The 15,621-nt window shown below is 42.6% G+C and overlaps 1 protein-coding gene across 5 annotated transcripts in view; it reads left to right on the top strand.

Annotated features, from left to right (window-relative positions):
* The window catches only part of LRRC8D (leucine rich repeat containing 8 VRAC subunit D), a 50,967-nt gene that overhangs the window by 13,044 nt on the left and 22,302 nt on the right, over positions 1–15,621 (top strand). Inside the window, exon 1 of one of the 5 annotated variants that reach the window (XM_005029274.6) lies at positions 14,472–14,501. The exons of the other annotated variants lie outside the window; for them this stretch is intronic. The gene's annotated coding sequence lies outside the window, so the exon portion shown is untranslated. Of the gene's footprint in view, positions 1–14,471; positions 14,502–15,621 lie in introns of those variants that run through there. 5 annotated transcript variants of the gene reach the window in all.

Raw genomic sequence — 15,621 nt, 5'->3', positions numbered from 1 at the left:
AGGTTTTTCCTTCTTCAATATGCTGTCTCAGAGGTGCAGCCAGTGTTGCCATTGGCTCAGCTTTAGCCAGCAGTGGATCCCTTTTGGAGACAGCTGGATCATAAACGTAATGCAAGGTGAGCCTGAGGGGGCTGCGGCCGGTGGAGGAAGCACGGCACGCTGGCCCCGTGTCCTGCACTGCCTCACTGGAGGAACTGGGCACAGCATGTGGTGAGGGGCCTGGAGAGCGAGGGATGTTTTTCCCAAATGAGCATGTGTATGCATTTATTTCAATACCAGAAAAAGTAATTAGAATTCAGTTAATTTATGAGTAAATGAAATTGAAATTCACCCCAAAACAGTAAACTCTTCTGTCTGCAATGGTGTTGTTGTCAAGGTTGTCTCAAAGCAGAAGGAATTTTTTTCATAGGTTTCAGCACAAATTTTATTTCAACTGCTTCTTTGCAGTAAGAAGGACCTCCATGTACGTCACCCCAGGACTGCTATTTCCATGTTATGTTATCTTTTTTTTTCTTTCCCACTGGTAGAGTGGGAAATTATATTTGTGGGAAGTTATATTTGTCATGCAGAATTTTCAGTGCTAGCATTAGACACAAACTGGAAAATGACCTTACTTTGGTGTTTTTTCCGCTGTTTTTAGCTTTGATGCTGCTTTGAATAGACAAAAGGCTTGTTCATCAGTGACAACCAAGGCCAGTCCCCACGGCCAGACTGCTGCAAGCTGAGCCGCTTCTGGCCGGCTGGTTCTTCTGTGAGTCCGGACCTGGCCCTGCCACGGGCAGCAGTACCAACTGCAGGACCTCCGGGAAAAAAGGGTGTGGAGTATGGATATTTGTCAGCAAACTTGCTGTAGCATAGAGTGTGTGACAAAGGTCAAAACATAGTAGTTCTTTAAGCCTTTAATGGAGTAATGTCATGTTTAATGCTTTCATCTGCATAGACCAATATTTGACTAAACAGAAAGCAAATTCGGTAGACTTTAGTAATTTTATCTATGTGTTTTGACACAATGTGATGTTCTTTTGAAATGCTTATCCTTCTCTGAATTCTCCACTGGAATCTCAGGAGGTACTTTTGGATAGGTGGAAGGAGCTCCTCAACTTGTTGTCATTCTCTCAAGCTTTGTCCCTTGTCTTAGGTAGGCAATGCTTTCTTGAGTAAGGCAGCACCATCACAGTGTGTTTGTTGTCTTGGAGGTTTCATGCTCTAAGAGCATGAAATTGGTGTAGTGAGGCTGACCATCAGGAGTAAGGTATGCCTGTCCTCATCCAGACCTGATTTAATCTTGCTGGGAAGTGAAATGCTTCCAGCAGCTAAGGACAGTAGAAGGGATTGGGATGGAAGGGTGAAGTTTTCCTTTCCAAGACTTGATTTTATGTAGATCTGCTTAACATTTTGTATAGTAATGTTGTACTTTCACTTCTTGGTGGTGAAAAGGACGTACTATGAGAAGTTGGTGAGATTATTGTCCGGCATCTCAGATGGTAAAGATGAGGGGAGAGAGAGGGATTTGCAGTAAAAAAGCAAACAGCTCTTTGCCCAATTATTTCAGTGTTGCTGTGGTTTAGTTGCAGTATTGTGTCACTTTTTATAGATCCTTTTAGACTTATTTTTTTACATTTAAATGAATAATACATTTCTTAGTTTTGTTTATTATCTCAAATGCTAGAGTTTGTTTGCAGTTGTAACATTCTACTTGTTCTGGTGATTGAATATTACAAACCTGGCTTTTGTTGTTGAGTTCCCAAACTTCTCGCTTATCTGACTTTGCATTTCATGAAGTAGTTCTTGCTCAGTGTAATTGGAAGCTGTAGAAAAGTTTTCTCTGCATAATTAGAATTGATTTGATCAGTAGGGCATCAATCTCTTTCCCATTCCCTTAACTCTTATCTTCTGCAAGAGCTGTGGGGAAAAAAAAATGTAATTTTCTGCTGCTAAACTGAATCTGCCACCTTTTGAAGTAAAATGTTTATCCGAGCTGCCTACAAAGTCCATTTTTCTGGTCAGTTCAAGTTATGTAATGAACTTAGTGATTATTAATGATGTTGTGTTTGAAATGTTTAAAAAAAGAAAAAAAAAAAGAAAAAAATTGCTGCTTGCAGAAGGACTGCAGCTCAGCGTCTGCCTGTAGTTTGCAGCTGGAGCTTGTGGTCCTGCATGCTTTTCAGCTGCGGGGAAGTGCTCTAGGATGTGGGTGAGTATTTGGAGTGGCAGAGGTGGGTGGGTGGTGCCACAGAGATGCATCGGTAGGGGCAGTGGCATGGAGCAAAGAGCTGGGTAATGTATTGATCCACCTCTTGGGGCTGTGCTGTCCTGGTATGAGGATTTAGATCAAGACAATCTGGAATGACTGACAGCTTGGTGAAATAATCAGGCTGCCTAGAGCTCTATTGTCTTGTTAAGCATCATTTGAGATTTATGGTATGTTCATTCCTCTTTAATTCAACTGATTTAAGATACATAAATGTGTTTCTAGCACTATGTTTGTAGTTTTTCTCCCTACAACTCATGTAACTTTAATACTTATGTATTTCTTGGTTTCATACAACTTCTGTCTCAACCAGTGTTCAGTCTGAAAGTAATAATAGAGGAACTGTGACTTTCACAAAAACAGCATGCATAGATTGGGAGAGATGAGGAGCTGAGAACTAGAGCTCTCATCCATAAGTATTTAGCAAAGCTTATTTCAACTACTTCTGTCTTTGTTATAATTACTCGAGTTATGCCGAACTAAAAGCTCCAAGCATGCTTTGGTTTGACATTTAGCTAAATCATACACTCATCTAGGTTGGAAAAGATCTGTAAGATCATCTGGTCCAACCTTTAACCTAGCACTGCCAAGTCTACTACTAAACAGTGTCACTAAGCATTACATCTACACATGCTTTGAAGACCTCCAGGAATGGTGATTCAACCACTTCCTGGGCAGCGCATTCCACTACTTCACAACCCTTTCAGTGAAGAAATTTTTCCTAAATTTTTCCTAATAACTGACCTGAACCTCCCCTGACACAACTTAAGGCCATTTCCTCTTGACTTATCACTTAGTGCTTGGGAGAAGAGACCAATCCTCATCTCGCTATAGTCTCCTTTAAGGTAATTGTAGAGCCTCTTTTTCTCTGGGCTGAACATCCCCAGTTCCCTCAGCTGTTCCTCATAAGACTTGTTCTCTAGACCCTTACATGTAATACCCTAATGAGGAGGAGAATTGCTTCTGTGCACATTGAATAGCACTTGTAGTTCTTGTATGTTGGATAACATGTACGTAGTTGGTGGAATTTGTGGTTGGTGTTTTTTTTTTTTTTTTGCATAGTCACAAGTTTCTCTTGTTTGTGTGGGTTGCTCACATAGCTGTTAGTGGGAAGAGACAAACACTTGATACAGAAAAAGATGATGAGGCAAGGGCTCTCATGTATTATGTATATATTCTGTGCCTTGCATGCTGAGGCCCTGACCTACTTCAGGCCTCTAAGTACTTCTGCAATGTAAGTGTTTAGTAATGATAAACTGCAGCACCTGGCAGAGGGATTCAGTGTGCACAAACAGCACCTTAAACAACCTCTTATCCTTTCCCTGAAATGAGCCAGTTTAAAGGTTTCTGTTCTTTTGGGAGGGGTTGGACGAGTTGCTTCCTTGTGGTGTGTGCTGACATGGTATTCAGTGACTAGCACCTTGGTTTAGTACATGTCAGCAAAGTAAGATGATAGAGCTGCCTTGTCTGACCTGTGTTTTTCTGCGTGTGTTGCAGTAATTCTTAGAGTGTATATTAACTTTTCAGAAGTAGTCAATATACTTAGAAAAGCCCTGGTCTCTAATAACATCCGAAAACAAGGACAGCAACAAGAAAGCAAAAGACCAGAAAGTCCCCATCAACAAAATGAGATGTAACATGGTCAATGGGAGAGCTGCTTGCAGCCAAGGGCACTCATCGCAGGGGAGGTGGGTTGGGAAAACTTGAAAGCTGTCTTGGCTTTTTCAGCGGGGACAGGGTTGGACTCTCCAACTAAATGCTCAGAGTAGCTGTGTAACATAGTGTTACTTACAGCATTATATCAGGCTGAGTTTCACAGCTTGTCACAAAAGGCCTTGGGGCATGTTCTTGGCTTTCTGGAGGGTCTGATCAAAGATGACGGAACTAGGCGGGCTAAGAGGTCATGGCATTTTAGAAAGAGCCTCTTAAAAATAACTCAATGACCTTTTTCAGTTGGAGGTATCCCCAAGATAAGTTGTTTTTGATTGATCTGAAGCCAGGGCTGAGTGTTTCCTGCTTACTGGATGCATTGAACGTGGATTCATGCACACGGGGTTAAAAGGCTGTGTGGATCAGCACTTGTTGAAAATGTTTCCTGAAGCTTGAACGGGTTAAATGCTACTGATGTTTCTTGATACCTTTTTGAAATATCACCTACCAAATTAAAAGCGTGTGTAGGAGATGGACTTGTTTTCATTCTGTATAACTGGAAATCACACCAGGAATGTGCATCTTGTTTTTAGAGCAGTCATAGACCAGTCCTCAGGAGCTGACTCACTGCTGTTTTGTAAGCAGGGTTTGCCTTTCTTTCATGTGGTTCTGCATTTTTCCATTCCCCAGTCCACCGCAATTTAGATCTTCCCCGAGCATGCTAGTGTCAGAAAACCTTCTTCTAGCGTAGAGCGTTGTCCTGCATGCGTTGCTTGTGCTCGGCCTGATTTGACAATAGCAAATGTAAAGTTTGGTTATTTCATTGCTTTCTAGTTGTGCCTTTGTCAAATTGTGCTGCAAGGGCACTTTCCCTGTAACTGTGTAACAGGATGGTAAATAAAATATTTTTAATCGTTTGGGAGGGGTGTATCGTGTTTAGTCTGTTAGCGTTATGCTGTCTTACTTTTATGGGCCTGCTTTCGGTTCTTTCCTACACAACGATTGAGACTTAATCTTGAGTTTCAGATAAATCGACTTGTTCAGCTTGTATATTTTTCCAAGCTGCTCTACTGGGATACCATGGTGGGGTGGGACTGGGAAAAATGGGCAGCTGGAAAGAATAAGGGGAAGGCCAAGGCTCTGTACAGTTTGAGCCTTCAAGTTATAATTTCTAGTGTGGAGTGCACCTTGTATTATGCCACTGGATTCCGCTGTTGACTTTCAAGATCACTGAAACTTAGTACTTATTCTCACATCTTGGTAACACTTTATTTGTGGCAGATCAGGTACCTTCCTGTGATTGATAGTAACATTTTTTTGCTTCTTTGTAGTTGGATCAATGTGTTTTTTCTTTTGTTGTTTTTTTTTTTTGTTTGTTTGTTTTTGTGGCAGTTTAGGAGGAGGTAAGGTGCCAAAAATCTGCAGCACTGTCAGCATTTTATTTTTTAAACCAAAAGCTTTTCTGAAAATAGCTGCACAAATGTGTAAATCAAACTCTTCTAACAGGTCTGCTACCTGTATTTTTTTTTTATATAGCTTTGCTAGCGTAAAAGAAGTTCTGATTGTTTTAAGTGATGTTATTGCAAAACTTGTGTGGCTGTAAAACTGACAAGTGTGTGAATTTCACGTTACTTCTGTATGATTGAGATTAAGGACAGCGGTGTGCGTTGCCAGTGGAAATATTCCCAGGGAAACTATACTTGAGGCTAGGGAAGAACACCCAGCAGAGATTAAGAAAATTTTTTTTTCCTTCCTACTCCACTGTGGCCACGAGGCTGAATGTAGTGGAAGGGAAAAATGAAAACCATTCTCACGGAAAAAGGGTGGAGTGATACCACTTTGCTTGATAGAAAAGAGGCTGTGGAGAGGGGAGAAACTATAGGAAGATTTTCATTTCCTGGAAGGAGTTTCACATTTGACCTGGGAAAGTGGGACTGATAGGAAGGCCTGTAGAAAGGCAGCACCTTTCCCCAGAGCTGCTGGACTTCAGTCTGGGTGTTCCTGCAGCAAACTCCACCCTCTCATTTCATATCTGTCTGGTATGTTTTCTCAGCCTTGATGCCATTGTCATGTTATTGCTGGCAAAAAAACCCCTCCGTGTGTGGGAGATATGCAAACGTGTTGTAACGTTCTGATATAACTTTAGTGCAGGAAAAGAGCAAGCTCTGTACGTAGGTATCTCCAGCTGAGCTCCAGTCTTGCAGCTGAATTCATGAAATAAAGCTGCTGACCCTGAAAAGAGGTTTAGATGGATGTGGGGTGTAGGATCAAGTTATTAATTTTGTAAGCTTATAAAGCACCTCTTTTCAAGCTACATTTTCCATGAAGCTAAATTCCTTTACAGACAGTACGAATTGTCTGCATGAATGTAAAAGCATTGGATTATTTAATGGCATTTTTTATTGAGGATTTCTGGTGATGTGAATTTTCTCATTGCTTCAGGTACTTCTATCACCAGAAGAATGCTGGTTTTGCTTACTTATAACTGAGGTGGACTTTATCTTCTTTCTCTTAATGTAAAAATTCTAAATATTGTTTTTCCTTCTATTGTGTTTGTGTTTGTTTTTTTTTTTTCTGTGATATTCTTTTCAGGGTCAATGAGAACATAATCTTTTTCTGGGAGGGAGGAATGAACCTATTAAAATCCTTTCTCATATGCAGGGTTAAGAATTACACTCAGGAGGGTAATGCACAAGTGGAATTGCTATCTTCTCGTAACAGTTTCGACTTTGGTAAAGAAAGTAGATGAGTCATTGTAGGGATTTGATGGATGAAAAGATTGATTAATAATTAATTTAAAAACAAGAAGGCCCTTCCTCTGTGTCCCAGATTTCAACCACTCAAAAGATTCTCACGTGTAGTTTAGCATTTGAGTGCTATGGACATACTTGTTTTGATGTCTTTGCTTAAACTGCAAATGCTTCTTTCCCTATGCTTTTGTTTTCACATTATTAATAAAGATATAAATGTCAAATTAATTTGAAGTGTCCTTATGAGGTTGTGGCACCTTGAAGGAGTCAAATATTCCCATTATTTTGGGTGTGAATATGAAGGTTTATGATACTTGTTTCTTGACCTTTTTGGGTTGCACTGGTGTACTAGGTGCTTCCTGAATAGCCATAATCCCCTTTTCAGTGTTCATGTGCTCTTGCATATGATTTAATTTGTTTTTCCACAACAAGCACATGTCAGTCAAGGCCTTATATTTCAATAGGTGTGTGTTAGAGCTGGGGGTCTAACAGGAAACCCGAGTGCCATGGTGCCTTTATGCATTTATGCTGGGTTAGTGGTAAAACTGGGGAACTCAGCAGGCTGCAGTGTGACCCTGACAGGATGACTCAAAACTGGCCCTTTGAATTCAGTTAAATTAGCTTAAATAATCTCTACTTGAGTTTTTCATCTGCAGTGGTCCTAAAACAAGGGGTTGATCAAAACCGATTCATGAAAGGTATAGCAGCTTCAGCATCCTTTTGAAATCCTTTAAGATGTAAATTGATGTGCTCTGAGTGCTTCTGCCCGGGGCAAATCTTTGATATGAGGCACATCGTGTGACTCTGATCCTCGAAGAGGTAATAAACTGAGTTTTGTCTTTTTATTAATTAAAACCATGCTATGTCCTGTGCTGGGCATTTTTGATATCGAATATTGGATGTGTTTTGTGCATAGTGAATATAGCCAAAAGTGTTTGTTTGCTAACAATGTAAAAAAAAAAACAACTGTGATATTTTTTCACTTTTACTTTATTATAACTGTAAATGGTAAATGAAAATTTGTAATATTTTTAATTTGGGCTGTCGCTATAATTTGTAATTTTCACCTGAAATGCTTCACATTTCCAGTTCAACGGAGTGCCCCCAGTTCTGTCTAGGCTATAGCCTTCTCACCATGCTCCTCTAAAAAGGAGATGGCCATCAGATATTTGGCACTGAGATGGAGCTACAGCTTTCTGGTGCTGGTATTTATGACTGTGCATCTTGTCAGATGCACAGGGTGCAGCAACTGAACCTTGTACTTCTCAAGGCCTGAGTCTGTAAAGAGTTGTCTAAATCTTCCAGTGTGCAGACTGAGATACGCTTTCTCCTGCTTTAACCATGAACTTTAATTTACCTTAGTCAGAAGTTTAAGTTAGTTGCAGTGCCGTGTGAATTCTCCATAATGTGTATTATGTTCGGTACAGAATTACCATGAGCAGGGTTTTTAGAACAGAAAAGGAGAGTGCAGGACTGCTCTGTAAGCATATTGTTGGAGTTAAACTCCAGTTTTGTTGAAGGAATCGTTTTGCCTTGGTAATAAAACAACCACTCGTTGCTTTGACTCAAAATATGAAAGTTATGATATGGCTTTTTTTAAGGTATGGCTTTTTTTTTAAATTTGTGTTAAACACATTGAAGGTGGATGATGTGAAGAAGATGAAGAAATCTTAGCTGTAAAGAGGGATACTCGATTTTGTGTGTGAAACTAGACCTTGACTGCTTGTTTTCCTCTCACACAGCCTCCTTGGTAAGTGCCACGTGCCGGGCTGAGTGGGTGTTCGGCTGCCGGGCAGCAGAGGACAGAAAGCAGTTTGCTTTTCAGGGGTGCTGGGGAGAATTGGATGACTTCCTGGCTTCACGGAGATAAAACTTGCTCTGGCAGCAGTACGGGCAGTGAAATTTGACAAGAAGTGGGAGGGGAGAAGGATGTGTGTGACAGGGCAATTTTTGCATTGTGGAAGGAAGAAGCGAGGCCTGGAATTTATATAGCCTGATGTTTGCGAGCGTGTGAAGTAAGCCAAGGAAGCTAGTGGGTGCTGGGCCGTAACGGATTCGGTCTAGTTTGTCGAGTTGGTGTGGATCAGAGGACAGCGAGGAATTGCAGGGTTCTGTAACCTCAGAGGCAACAAATGGTGTGACTGCCTTGGGTGCAAGGTGCCCCGGGCTGCTCTGGCTGCTTTTTGAGGCTGATGCAGCGTTCGGCTCAGCTCCAGAGCCGTTTCCCTGGATCCCTGCTGTTGGAAGCCTCCTAACGCAGAGAAGGCCCTAAGCAGGCCTAGTTGCGGTTACATTTGTTTTTCCTGAGGGATCAGCTTGGAACCCCTGGGAGGATGAGATAGGGGTCAGAGATGACCCGCATTTCCTCCAGACTTCAATTTTTCCTACTCTCAGACTTGTGTGTGGGGAGAGATGTGTGGTGTGAGCGAGAGAGCTGCAAGGGCATTGCATGGCAAGAGGGGATGGATCTGGCAGCTGAAACTTGCCCAGAGAAGCAGGTCCCACCAGGGTACCTTGCCTGGTACGCGTGGTCCAGAGAGTGTAAAGCAAGAATTAACATCACACGGTAATTGTCGAGGCAATGCTTTTTGCTTTAAATCTTGGTAACTTTCACGGTGCATCTTCTTCTAATTACTTCACTTCTGAATGAGTGCTAAGGTATGTGGGGGGCTTGTTTTTAATTATGAACTGCAAATAGTTCCCATAGGTTTTCAGGCCTGGTTCCAAAAACATTACCTGTCATGTGATGTTGCATCAACCAGGAAATCCCCAGACAGTAAGCCTGCTTGGATTTTCTAACGCTTGCCTTTCTTCTATTCTTGTCACACTTCTTCCAGTCACAGTGGTGAGAAACTGCCTTTGATGATCATTCAGACTGACTCCTCTTGTGTGCTTTGGTTAGGGGGTGACGAAGGCTGTGAAACATGACTCTATCCATGAAAAATAATTTTCTAAAATATTTCTTTAGCTTTTCTAATAGAATAATTTTTCACTTGTACATTTGCATTAATAGCAGTTGGCTTCTAGTTAATAAATGCAGTGCGCTATGAAAATAATTGGTTATTAGGATTGGATTGGTTCCTACGGTGCCCTTGCTGCAGCTTTTGCTGGCTAGCTGTGACTTTGCTTGTGTGCACAGCAGAGTTGTTTACATGCCTGGAATATGCTAGAGGCAAGGAGAAAGGAACGGCTTTAATGCGATGCAGCTAGATGCTCTGTGGGGGAGGCCTCAGAGTTGTTCATAACAAGATCAAATGTTGATCAGTGTTTGGGGAAGAATAAGGTTACTGTTCGTGAGAAATGCAAGAACAGTGTATTATGTGCTTTCGAGACATCTTTGAAACCAGGTATTTGTGATGCTGCCTAGGAAAATGTCCCTCTCCTGCTGCTGTTGTTTTCAGCTCAGAGTATCAGTGGCACCGAGGCAAAGCATCCATCCAAACCGCTCCGGTGTGGCCCCAGCTGCATCTCAGGGCTGTCTTCGGTGAGGAAATGAGCAGTCACCGGCTTCTTTCAGCTCCCCCACAAAAAGCCTGATGATTTTTTTGTTGAGGTGCTGCTGGAACATTGTGGCTACTATTAAATTTGTTTTAAAGGCAGCTGTGGGGATTTACAGTCTCTGTAGAATAAGAAAACAGTTATTCTGACATCGAGCTGTGAACATGAGAAAATGGCTTATCCCGTATTACAAGGTATAAAAACTGGGAGAGGACAGAGGGAACAGCTAAAGAGGAATGGAGAAGAAAACAGCTGAAAACCACCTCCTCTCCCTCCAGAGCTATTTTTTGTCAGTGACAAAACTGTGGGATGAGCAAAGCTGATTTGTATCTGCAGCAGGTCGTGGTTGCGATCTGAAAATGTATCCCCAGGAAAAAACGGAGCAGGCTGAGCTGCGGGGGCGGGAGTGCATGAAGCCACGTCTGCTGGCTCTGAACCTGGAGTTCCTGTTCGGTCTGCTGCTTGTTGTCTTCCAGGTGATGCCTAAAATCCCACAACAAGGGCCCTCAGTCGCTGCTGTGCTGTGTTAGGCTGCGCACAGCATCAGCAGGCTGGGGTTTCAGATGGGCAGGTTTGTGAAAGAGAAGCTGGGGGATGCAGCTTGCAGGGAACGGGAGGGAGGGAGTACGGAAATCTTGGAAGGCTGCATCAGAATAAGAGGCTTTAAAACTATGGCTCAGTGCCTGTCAGAAATCCTTATCTAAAGCAATCCTGGCGAATACACAGTCATGAATTTATTTACCAGAACTCAAGCTTTTATGGTTGTGTGGTTTCTTGCATTCTTAGATGTGTTTGGTGTTGAAGCAGCATCGTGATGCACTGTGGTGTCTGGGCCCGTCTCCTGAGGGGGATATTTTGAACAGTTAGTCCCAAATAAATCCTGTGTGTGGTTCTGGAGCTAAAGGCTTGTCTTCACATGCTGTTGAGAAATGATTCGAGTCAGCCTAAGGTGTGAATTTCAAGTGGATTGCTTTACATCTCTGAGGAAGAATAGTTGAGAGTTACTCTGATTCTGGGAAGGAGTGTCTGGGGAGGGTCCCAAGCAGTTTAACCAATCCATTTTAAAAATTTGTATGGTTTTTCTCTCAAGTAATCTGAAATGTCTTATGCAGACAAAGCCTCAAAGTGGATTATGTTATATAGGAAGGCTGGTCGTAAGGATTTCAGAAGGTTTATGTGGATGCAGAAGTATTACTAGTCAGGAATAGCACTTGCATTTTAAAATCACTCTGTACTTTTCATCTGAATTTAATATTCAAGCAACCCAGCTAACCTTAAACAGGAATTATGAGAGGAATGTGGACTGACTTCAGTGTGCAATAGACCTTTGAAGCATTGCTATGGCCTCTTAAAACTATAATTAACTGTGCGATCACTGAAAGTTTCAGCAGAAACTTTTAGGTCTCATTGAATCTTTCATAGTCAATGGAATGCTCTTTTTTGGTGGGTGAAGTCTGTTTTCTGGCTTCTTGTGAGAATTTTCTAAGCTGATGGGGAAGAAGATGGAAGAAGTTGGAGGAGTACAAGCCCTCTCTGTAGGTCTTGGACTTGCAGCCCAAACTGAGATTCTTCCCACCCCATAGAAAGATTTTTAGATATGTGTACAAAGCAGAGAACTTCAGCAAAATCTGTGTAGTAAAAAAAGGGCTGAAAGTCTTAGTATCAGAGGCTTTTGGTGACCTGCATGGTAATGTTTACCCACAAGCCAGAGAGCAGGGGACAGAGGAATCCAGCCCAGGGAGTGTACACTTCACAGCCTGAATTGTCTGAGCAGAGTGATGCTTTTGAATACCTGCTGCCTAATTTAGGGGTAATTTGTTGCAGAAGGTATGGGCAGGGCTCTCCCTTTTGCTTTTTGATGTATATTTACAGTCCATTTTCTCCTCCTCCGCTTTCCCTCTGTTCTGCTGCTTTAATAGGAAGAGTGGATGCCTGAAGTACAGTATATATTTTGCCTTAGTCGGTTTTGGCTGTGCAAAGTTGCAGCGTCTGTACGGCAAGTACCTAGGTTACTTCTTTTTGAGCTACTGAATGTAGACTCCTGCTAAACATCATAACGAATTTCTGCTCTAACTAAATGTATGTAAGTAGGTGCTTGTAGGTGCCATGTGGGACTTTTGACTGTAAGAAATCCATGTGTGCTGAAGGGCAGAATTACATCTGTAGGCTGGTACCAATGCTTCTAGGATGCTTAACAGTTAGTTCATGGCGTATGAATTGTGAGCATGTTTATTTAAATCAAGTTATGCTTGAGACTGGAAGGTTCTCAATGTTTTTCCTACTGGTGTGGCAATTACAAAACCAAATGTTGTGGTTTTCTTGGTGAGTACATCGTTTTGTTGCCCTGGGAAAGATTTGATCCTAGAGGCTAAGGATTGATTCTGTACTAAGGTTTAATCCACTGCATGTGCAAATTCAGATGGAGGGTGGATGCTTCTCCCTTGGGCGGATGAGGAGTGTTGTATCTACATGCAGAGTGCGTGTGCTTTGCATTGCCTTTTTTCTCTGATGAGACGGCAAATAGGGCTGAGGCCGGTTCCTTTTGCTTTGCCTCATTCGTCCAAAAGGCAGCAGATGGCTGGTAGCATGCACAGGCTTTTAACCTGGCTGAGAGTCAGGCTGATGAGGAAGAGCCTGAATGTGTCCTTTGTCCAGTTTTGGTTGACTCATCAAATTGGTGGCTTGGTGAATGCCTTACCTTTAGAATCAAAGAATAGGAGAAACAAATACAGATTTTTTTTTTCCCCAAATATTTTTTGTAGCTGTCCCAAGTGGCTAATCAGCAAACATACAGGTTTGCCTCCCTTAGCACGCTCTAGTTGGTTTTGTTTTGTTGACTCTGGCCCAGTTATGTAAAGGATGGATAAACAGTAAGCAATCACAAGGAAATACATACTTCATGCTTCGAAGGACCACATCTGTCATCATGGAGAGCTTAGTGAATGTTGTAGGAAGAAGAGTGTGAATGGGAAATGGTGATCTCTAAGAATATTTCAAGTAGCCAAAACACTGAAATTCTGGTTTAAAGGGGAGAGGAAAAAAAGAAAAGACAACAACCAGGGTAACAGCCCTCTGACTTCGGGACACGTTTCAAAGCAAAATACAGAAATTTATGGGACAACGGATACATGAGAATTGGTGCACATTAGAAGTAAGGAAATAAATTGGGGAATTAACTGCACATATATTCTATATTTTAAGTGTTAGGAAACAAATAATCCACGTTATTAGATGAAGATAATGAAATAGGTCATGCAAGAAAAGTAGAAATATTAACTTTCCTATATTTGAGAAGGTGCAATATTTGATACCATGCCATTCTAACAGAAGATGATTAATTTCTTTAAATCCTTGTTAATTAAGGATTTAATAATTTCTAGGGGTAGAGATATGCAAACTAGCAGTGCTGTAACTCAGTTGTTAAAAAGAGTTTGCTGTGAAAAGTCTGCAGGCCTGCAGACAACAATTTTTAATAACTGTTGACATAGAGGGTTGTAGAATTAACAGTGCCAGAGAAGGGAAGGATGGGTGACTGTTTTAGCCCTGTTCCAGGTAGGGTGGCATTTTTTCTCATCAAGATACTGGAAAAGTTAATGCTACATTCAATTGATAAAGGTGTAAGACAGACTAATGTCAGTGTGTGTCAGGTCATGGGAAATGCGTCTTAGCAAACGCGGTGACATGCTGGAAACCAAGCTTTTCTTGGGAGAGGGATCTGCATGAGATGCAGTGAAGCTACGCCTGCCAAAGGCAGCTGTGCAGCTGCAGGGGGGCAGTCCTGCCTAGCAGACGCTGCCACTCCCATGCTCCTTCCATCTTCTCCCTGCGGTCCCTCCCTGCCTCCAGCAGAGGCATCCAGGTAGGGCTCTGGCGTACCCTTTTGGGACTCCTGTCCGCACACGTTGGTGCTATGTGGTATTGCAAAAGCGCCTGAATTAAGGACTGAGTAGCTGACATTTACAAGTTAGTCACTGGCAGTGAATCATTATCAACTGTGAATGCTTCTAGCCATCTGCTTTAAGGGTTGAGGTGAGGCCGGATTCTGTTGAACATTTTCATTGGGTATCTGGAGGCAGGGTCAGAATCTGAGGCGCAGTCGGCAGCACGGTAAGTGAGGGCACGGCACTGTGTACCGTGCAGCCTGGGGATTCCTGTGAGCTGTATCAATCAGAAGTGTGTTTTAAATTAGTCTGATGCAAGACCACGGGGCCTGCAGATGTTGTGCTGAAGCCCAGTGACCGAACAGGAACCCAGGGAGAAAGGTCCTTAGGGGTGCGGTGAGTAAATAAGGCACGACTGCTCTTCCTTCTGCAGGGCAGTGCGTGAGCGAGTAGGAGCAACGCGGACAGGAGGTGAGAGCGGTGTTGGAGTGGTGTACGGGACGGTTCTGGGGCCGGGAGCAGCCTGGTGGGAGGAAATGGAGTGAGCTCAGAAAAGAGACAGAGGAGATAATCTGAAGGCTGGGTGGTCTTCAGGTTCTGCAAGGAGAGCCTGCAGAGCTCCTTCTGCTGTTGGGTCAGCTGTTTCTTGATAGGTAAATGGGGTGATTTGATAACCAGAGGCAAGCACCTTCTGAGGGAGGGAGAGCACAGCACTCTGAATGCTAAAAGGCTAACAGAGACAGGCATAACACAGCTCATGGCTGATGGCTGGGAACTGCAATTGGGCAATTAGAAATAAGGCATGCATTTGTAACGGTGAGAGAGAGTAAGCACTGGAACAAATAAATGACGAAGGGAAATGGTGGATTCTATCCAAAATGTTCCCAGGGCTTGAAAGCTTCTCTGGAAGTGTTATGTTAGGCAAACAAAGGTTTGGCTTACAGTTACGTACAGTCCTCTGGGCTAAACACAGCAATAATAGCGCATAGTGGTCTGCGTTGTCCCGTGGCAGCAGTAATTCATAGAGAGAACTATGCAAACCTGAACTAATGTTCCTCATATGCTGAAACAATTGGGTACCAGCTGGCCTTGCTGATAGAAAGTATGTAATGCATGTATGTATTTATACATGTGGAGCATACAGCGGGATGCTGCCTCCTGGCTGGAGTGGTACTTCCTCTTAAGTATTCTGAGAGCTACGGGAGATGCTGGAGTCCATAAATGGTTGTGAAGAGTTTCTTAACCATGGGATTCGGCATCTCAGATACTCTTCATCTGGAAACTGATGGACTCAGATCTGGAAACATTTCTACTTTATTTATGCTAGGAAGTAATTCCTGTCTGCAGGGTGGATTGGCTTGTGTGCAGCACTGCCTGAACTCTGCTCTCCTGTACCTGAAACTGGTGGTCTTGGCACATAACTAGTTTGGGTATTTTCGTGCTGCTCTTCTCTTGCCGAGGTAGTAGGTCAGATCTTTCTGCTCCTCTTACTAAAGATGCATCTGAAAAAGTGAAAGGGACAAGTAGAATGGATGGATTAAGTGCAATGGGACGCTCTCCAGTAATGAGTTTATAAGCAACATGTTTTCTT

The sequence above is a fragment of the Anas platyrhynchos genome, chromosome 8 (genome assembly GCF_047663525.1).
Source record: "Anas platyrhynchos isolate ZD024472 breed Pekin duck chromosome 8, IASCAAS_PekinDuck_T2T, whole genome shotgun sequence".
Classification (NCBI taxonomy): Eukaryota; Metazoa; Chordata; class Aves; order Anseriformes; family Anatidae; genus Anas; species Anas platyrhynchos.
This window is presented reverse-complemented; position numbering and strand designations above follow the sequence as displayed.